This window comes from Triticum dicoccoides, chromosome 1B (genome assembly GCF_002162155.2).
Source record: "Triticum dicoccoides isolate Atlit2015 ecotype Zavitan chromosome 1B, WEW_v2.0, whole genome shotgun sequence".
Classification (NCBI taxonomy): domain Eukaryota; kingdom Viridiplantae; phylum Streptophyta; class Magnoliopsida; order Poales; family Poaceae; genus Triticum; species Triticum dicoccoides.
In genome coordinates this window covers 563,669,472-563,677,946 of record NC_041381.1, presented here as the reverse complement: position 1 = coordinate 563,677,946, position 8,475 = coordinate 563,669,472, and positions in this window count along the sequence as shown.

Below are 8,475 nucleotides of genomic sequence, written 5' to 3'. Positions count from 1 at the left end.
TTGCGGTCTTAGTGGGTCGCTCCAAAAAGGTAATCACATAAAGACCATTCTCGACATGCCCAACAAAGGCTACTTTAAGAGTCTTGCTCCACAAGAGGGCCACGGTATCAATATCAAAGAAAGTGGCAAAGCCCATGAGTGCAAGTTGACGAACGGAAAGTAAATTGTATGCAAGGGACTCAACAAGCATGACTTTCTCAATTGTGAGATCATGAGAAATGGCAACCTTGCCAAGACCCACTACCTTGGAAGACGGGGCATCACCCCAGTCGACATTGGTGGGCATAGATGAGACCTTGCGCACGTCCATCACCAAGTCCTTGCTTCCGGTCATATGATTTTTGGCTCCACTATTGAGCAACCATGATCCCCCACCAGAAGCAAACACCTACAAGAGATCAATGCTTGGTTTTAGGTACCCATTTATTAATGGGTCATTTGATGTTAGTAACAAGGGTCTTAGGAACCCAAATAGACCACTCAATGTACTCATAAGGATAACCAACAAATTAGGCATAAACATGCCCATCACTAGCACGGCATAGCACATAAGAAGGGTTAAAGTCGACGGCTTTATTGGAAGGAGTGGCAGCGCCCTTCTTGACACCACCACCCTTCACATTGTTCTTCTTCTCCTTAGAAGCACCCTCTCCCTCCTTCACAAAAGTTTGCTTGAGAGGAGGAGGTTGGGTGGTCTTGTCATTCTTCTTCTTCTTGGACTAGGGTGCAAACTCAATCCCCTCCTTGGCCACAACTTCCTTTTGATTGCTCAAAAGGTCGTTGAGGTTCTTCTCTCCTTGTATGAACGACACACGACCTTTCTCAAGTTTCTTCTTCAACTTGGCATTCTCCTCCACAAGATGCACATGCTTACAACACAGGTTAGTAGCATTCGCATTATCAACTAAAACCATATGAGGAAAAGTGGCTTTATCCTTGGTTAGCTTCACTTGGAGTTGATCATGAGACTCTTTGAGGTTTGCATGAGCACTCTTCAAGGCCTTGTGAGCCTTGTCAACTATATCAAACTCCTCCTTGAGTCTAGCATGATCAACCCCAAGTCTAGCCTTCTCAGAATTGAGCACACAAGATTCAACATGAGCATGATCAAGATCTTTCTTTAATTTATCATGATCATCATTGTGTGACTCCTCAAGAGCCAAACGATGATCACGCTCTTCCTTAAGAGCATTAGAGAGATCTGATATCTCATTGGCATAGTCATGACTATGCTCTTCCATCTTAGAGATGGTTTCTTCCTGAGCCTCGATCATGTCATTGGCTTCACCAAGTTGTTCCAAGAGAGCAACGAAGTGCTTCTTGGATTTACCCTTGAGCTTACTCATAAAAGACTCAAATTATTTTCTTCCTTGAAAGTGCGTTATATCGACTAGAGGGGGGTGAATAGGCGATTTTTATAAATTCTTCACCGAGGAATTTGCCGGTGAGGAAATTCCTTAGCGAAGAACTACTAGCAGCGGAATAAATACTCAGAAGTAAGCATAACAGGATACAGACATAGTCATCATGATGAAATGAAGACAAGTACAGAGTACAGAAAGCGTAAACATAGGATAACACAAGATGAAGACAAACAGACTGAAGAAATTGAACTAAGGAAATTGAGAAAGTCTTCAGTCAAAGTCTTCAAACACAGATATGAACAATCACTCAACACAGTAATGAGGAAATGAAAGAGTTGAGGAAATAGAACCAGTAAGGTTGGTGAAGACAATGATTTGGTAGACCAGTTCCAACTGTTGTCTCAGTTGTACGTCTGGTTGGAGCGGCTGAGTATTTAAACTCGAGGACACACAGTCCCGGACACCCAGTCGCTGAGCACGCAGCTCAGGACACCAAGTCCTCACCGTATTCTCCTTGAACTAAGGTCATACAGACCTCGTCCAATAACTCGTGGTAAGTCTTCAGGCAACTTCCAAACCTTCACAGACTCGGTCACTCAGCGATCCACAATTCCTCTTGGATGCTCTAGACCATGACGCCTAACCATCAGGAAGAAGCACAGTCTTCAAAGGTAACAAGCGTCGGATCCATGCAGGATCAATCTCTTCAATGATGCTGAATCACTTTGGGGTTTGTAGGTGTTTGGGTTTGGTTTTTTCCTCACTCGATGATTTTCGCTCAAAGTCCTCGGAGGATGGGTTGCTCTCAAATGACAAGTGTCAGTTTCTCTCGGAGCATCCAACCAACTAGTGGTTGTAGGGGGCGGCTATTTATAGCCTAGGGAGCAGCCCGACATGATAAGACATAAATTCCCTTGTCTGATATGACCGTTAGGTGGATAATATATATTGGGACAGCTGGCGCATAGCACAGCAACGGTCGGAAATTTGACTCTCAAATTCCTCAGGGCTATCATGTTCCTCACTGTGCAGGCAATCCGCACTAGCGAATTCCTAACTCCTCAGTCAGAACAAATTCCTCAGTGACCAGAAGAATTTTGTCTCTGTCAATGACGAAATTGACTGAACTGTATGAGATTTCCAAAGGCTTCACTCGAAGGGTTTGGTAGGTGTAGGATTTTGAGTTGAGCATCACTTGGAAATTTTTCCTTAGTATTTCCTCGACCCCCTTTAATAGTACGGTGCTTCATATGACTTAAGAAAGAGAAAAACAAAACTATGAAAACAAAAGTCTTCAAGCTTCATATTCCTCGCATGAATATCAAGTCTTCACGGTAACACCAATTTCTTCACTTTCAAAGTCTTCATGAAAGTCTTCAGAAATACCAAAATCTTCAGTCGAAGATATTCATTTTTAGGGGTCGACTTTCCCTGTAAATATCAAACTCCTCATAGACTTATAGACCTGTGTACACTCTCAAACGCATTAGTCCCTTAACCTATAAGTCTTCAATACACCAAAATCACTAAGGGGCACTAGATGCACTTACAATCTCCCCCTTTTTGGTGATTGATGACAATATAGGTTAAGTTTTCAACGGGGATAAACATATGAAGTGTAAGTACTGATATTGAGGAATTTGATTGCAAGATATAGAAGAACTCCCCCTAAAGATGTGCATAGTGAGGAATTTGCTTTTGAAGCAATGCACACTTGAAGAGTTGAATCATGGAGATCTCCCCCTATATCTTGTAATTCATACACGCATTTGACATATGATATGAAGAATTTGAAATGCATGATGAAATATGGTGCCTGATGAATATTCAGCATGCGTGCAGTAACATTAATGAGTAACAAGCATGCAGAATAGCATATCGAGAGTATCAAAGCACAATGCATCAAAAGTATCAGGGCACCATCGGGTTTAAGATTACAACTCGATCCAATAAAGTTTCAGAAGAACGAGAGTTGTAACTTAACAAAAAAATGCCCATATAATAGACCCGCTTGAAGACTAACTCAAATTTCTCCCCCTTTGTCATCGAATGACCAAAAGGATTGAAACTGAGGACTAACGCCCCTGAAGAATATCAAGTTGATGGAGGAGCGCCAGCGTTGTTGGGGTCGGTTGTAGTAGTAGGGCCTGCCGCAGTGTCGTCCAAGTCTTCATTTTCATCAGTCTCGCGTGATGAAGAATAGGAGCTGGCCACCAAGGAAGGAACTTTGACCTTCTTGAATTTCTTCGGTGAAGGTGCATACCAGTCAAATTCTTCCTTAAGACCCATATTCTTCAGATCTGCAGCGCTGTAGACATGAGATAGAACAGCCCAGGTACGGTTGAAGGTTTCATGGAGGTAGTATTGGTTTTTATTCACTGCATTGTGTGTTGAGGTCATGTTGTGAAGAATTGAACCAAACTAACGCTTGACCCATTTATGATTGTGATCAACCTTCTAATGAAGACTGAGGAGTAACTCACGATCAGTCATCACCCTGGGAGCTGTGGCTTGAGGATTTTGCTTGGCGGCAGAGTCATGTGTGGCAGAGTCATCATTGGTGGAGTAGGATGCAGCCTTGCGAAATTGACCATCCAGTGGACGAATGCCTTCATCTATCGTAGCAGATGCCTTGCCTTTGTCATCAACTGAGGAATATGTACATTTGAGGACTTCAATGGGAGGCAAGTAGCTGCCATGGTTCAAAGTGTCATCTTTGTAATTTAGTGAAGCCCTTGTCCTGATGAATCTCATAATCCATGGTGCATAAGGCTTCAGCTCAAATGGTGACATAGCAATATTCGCCAGAGTCCTCATGAAGAAATCATGGAAGTTGATGGGAACGCTATGAATGATATTGAAAAGCATGTTCTTCATGATGCCAACGACCTCTTCATCATTTGAGTCGTGGCCTTTGATAGGACTCATTGTCTTCGATAGAATGCGATAGACAGTCCGGGGCACATATAGTAATTCCTTGACGAGGAATTTGGTTCGAGGAGCCTGCACTGGCTTCAATGGCTTCATCAGCACTTGCATGAAATGATTTGAAAGTTCAGGTTCACTGTAGACACAACGAGCACCGTCAAGGGGAGAACTGAGTGGGAGGGCACAAAGCAATTCAGTTGCTGGTGCCTTGTAGTGAGTATTTTCTGACATCCAGTCCAACACCCATGAATTCACATCTTCAGAGTTCCCTGTGATGTGGAGCGTTGCATAGAATTGAAGAATGAGTTCTTCATTCCAGTCACAGATGTCAGTGCAGAAATTTAGCAATCCAGCATCGTGAAGGACACTGAGGACTGGCTCGAAGCACGGCAGAGACTCCATGTCTACATGAGGAATGTGTTCATGATCGAAGACTTTGTCTTTGTTGAATAGTACTGAGGAATAGAAATTTGCTTGACTTGCAGTCTAGAAACGCCTCTTCCTTATGCGAGCAGAGTCATAGGGGTTATAGTCAGTGAAGAACACATGCTCGCTGAAGAAATCTTCAGCCTTGAACTTTTGCTTCTTTGAGAATGGATCCGTTGGCTTGGGCACAGGAGTGTCAGTGAGTTGCATCACAACCTCTGGAATCGCAATCTCAGGTTCTTCAGGCTGAGGAATTTCTGGTTCCTCTTCAGTAGCAGGCTGCGTGTTCAAGGGTTCAATAACAGCAGCTTCTTCAGCACTAGCGGCTGGAATGTCTTCTTGCATAGACGAGGTGGGATGAGTTTCTTCAGAGCCCATTTGAACAGTTGGTGCAGGGGACTGAGGTATTTGTTGAAGTGGGGTGAAGAGTGGAGTATTGGGGTGCCGACTTTCCCAAAAGTCATCATTCATCACGGGCGTTGTGCAGCCAATATCCATGTCTTCATCTTCAATTTCTTCAACGCCAGCCTCTTCAGCTATGAACTGAGGCATTTGCGAGGAAGCAACAGTCGTGGAAGGGATCACATCCACTTCAATTTCTTCATCAACCTGCTCTGACGAAGCAGCAGATTGATGTTCTTCATTAGATTCGATTGGGATGACATATTCCTCACCAAAAGGAACAAGGTCCTTTGATGACATGGTGGAAATTGGAACAGCATCAATTGGATTCTCAATAGAGCTTGTCAGAGGCTTCATCTTCTTTGGGGCAGAAGATTCTGAAGCACTGGATGCTTTCCTTTTTTTCACTGCAGCTTGCTCTGCAGCCTTGGTCTTCTTCACATCGAATGCACATGGAAGAATTGGAGTTGGTGTAGGCGCAGATGGAACTGAGGTTTCTGGGTGAATTTCCTCAGGCGCAACTAATGCAGTTGCCCTGACATTTTCAGTTTCTTCAGGCGCACCACTAGTGGATGCCCTGACAATTTCTTCAGCGGCTGGAATGGAGTCATCAGCCCTGGAACTAGCATTTTCTTCAGCAGCCTGAATGTCATCAGCGGTGCTGGCATGTTCTTCAGTTGGCTGAGCAGATGCTTCAGCATGAGGAATTTCTTGTTGCAATGGGGCTGCAGTATTTGTGAATTTCTCAGTCAGTTTCACAAACCTGACTTTGGCTCCTTGCCAATCAGCATAGTAAGCATTGAAGTCATTGCTGAGGGTTTTGATTTCAGCTTGGATCTTGAGGAGTTCATCAGGTGTCATATTGACAACGTTATTCTTCAGGAACTTCTCCTTTCTGAACTGAGTCTTCTTGATCTGCCTGGCCTTCTCAAATTTCCATTTCTCTTCAGTGATGAAATGGGTCAGCATGTGACTTTGACCAGGAGTCAACTTGAAATCAGGCATAGGAGTATTTGGATCCTTGTGCCAGAGATCAATGTAATCAAGGATCGCCCTTGGATCCAAAAGCAGTGGCACATTTGTGCCTTTGGCTCTAGCTGCCCTTTCTTGTCGGTCTCTGATGATTTCTGCAAGTTCATCATCATCAGCTTCATTGTCAGATGGCACGTGGAAAGCAACATGTTTCTTCTTTGGACTAGGCCGAGTACCTCGACCAGACGTTGCCTTATTCTTCAACAGAGTGGGGCCTGATGAAGATTTTGGTGCAGCTGAGGAACTTGCTGAGGCACCAGAGGCAATAGAGATGCCTGTTGTCCTTTGGCATGTCGCCAGATGTACAGGTGTTGAGGACTTTGCCGGAGCAGCTGAGGACTTTGGAGGAGGAGCAGTAGTTGGTACTGGCCGTGAGGGCTTTGAAGAATCTGGCTGTGAGTGCTTTGAAGATTCTGGTCGTGAGGGCATTGCTGAGGAACTTGGCTGTGAGGGCATAGTTGGTGAAGCACTTGGCTTGTGAGTAGGCTTCTTTGCCATTGATTTTCTTGGCTTGACAGAGGCCTCAGTGGCAGTAGCAGCAGCAGAGTCTTCATTGAATTTCCTCACTGCTTCTTTAGCTTGCCTCGCCAACTTAGCTTGGCGCTTGGCCCATTCTTCAGGAAAATCCTCACCACGCTTGATGCTGGTGGGGTCAGCTCTTTGGCCAGGTGCCAATGGAGCTCTTGGGCATGGAGGATTAAGTGCGAATTTCTTCATATACTTTGGAGTCACATATCTGTACTCCCTCCATTCTCTTGCCCATCTCCGTTCAATCTTCTGTATGCGCACCTTGCGCTGAGTTTTGGTTTCTTTTCCATACTTAGCCTCATAAGGTGTGCAATAATCAGCATAGATGTCCTCGGGTATTTCAAAAGCAGTCATGACTTCAGGCTTCTTTCCTCCTTTCTGCGACCTCTTACCATCAGCCATATTCTTCAGATGAGGAATTTGAACAATCGAATTTTCTGAAGAAGTATGCAACTTTTCTTTGAGGAATGCTGCAAATGAGTTAAGTTGATGAGAACCTAGTGATTCAGCAGCGGACATGAGTACCTGTGAACAAAGTATAGTTGCGAAGAATTTGGAGAGGTCATATGCGTTCTCAGAAGGTTTTTCAAAAAGAACAAGTTTGAGGAATTTAACCAGATGAGCCTTGAAGAATTTCACTAACCGTTCTTTGTCTTAGGTCCCAGAGTTGTATAGATCGAGGATCCACACAATTGAGGAATCTTGAAGAAAAATGATGCTTAGAGAAACGAATCAAGAACAGATGACTAGTGAGGTGTTTTGTGTGTGAGGATTTGAAGAATAAAACACCTTTGAAGATTTTGTTGTGAAATTTTGAATCAAAAGGGGTAGTAAATGTAACTTTTAATTACCCTGGATGAAGAACACGACGAACTGAGAAGCAGAACAGTGAAGTTCGTCGGTGTAGATCTTCCACGCCCTAACTTGGCGGAGGAAGACAGCTACGGCGGCGGCGGAGTGAAGATTTCCGCTGTCGGTGCAAGTACGACGGTGACGAGGTCGAGGTAGTGAAGCTCTTCCTCACTGGCGACGATGGAGTAGCAGCGGCGCTAGGGTTTGAGGAGCTCGAGCGAGAGAGAGAGAGCGGTCAAGAGGAGTAAAGGAAGTGAGGAAGGGATGACGGGGTATTTATAGTCGCAGTGAAAAACTGTTCGCCCGAAGATTTTGGACGAACCTGCCCCTGACCCTTCTTGTTCGCTTGACATGTGTCACCCACGAACTGAGGAGTGGAGATCGTGTTAGATCGTGGATGAATAGATAAGTCTATCGTGGGATCCGGAACGGATTGAGCGGTAAAACCGAAAATTTTGATAAGATTAATTTTAAAGTTCATTCGCAAATTCTTCAGCTGTCAAGGACACGGTGAAGATTTTGAACGAGTTTGAAATAGAACGCACATGAAGAATTTGTGAATAGATTGGGTTGAGTATAGCATAGAGGGGGAAGGGTCCGATCACATTCACTTAGCAGAAAAATGCAACTTGAAGAAATAGCCATAAGTGAATGTTGTAGAGGACATAAACTCATATATATATATATATATATATATATATATATATATATATATATATATATATATATATATATATATATATATATATAGCCAATGAAGAAAAACGACAGAAACATTGAAGATTTTGCAAAGTTGAACAATTTGAAAAACTGAAGAATTTCAAAAATGAAGATTTTCAACTTTGGTGGTGGCGTGACCCACCATATAAGAATGATGATTTCAGACACCGCGTACAATTGTCGTAGGGTTCTGAGAATCAAATTCTTCATTAATTTCTTCACA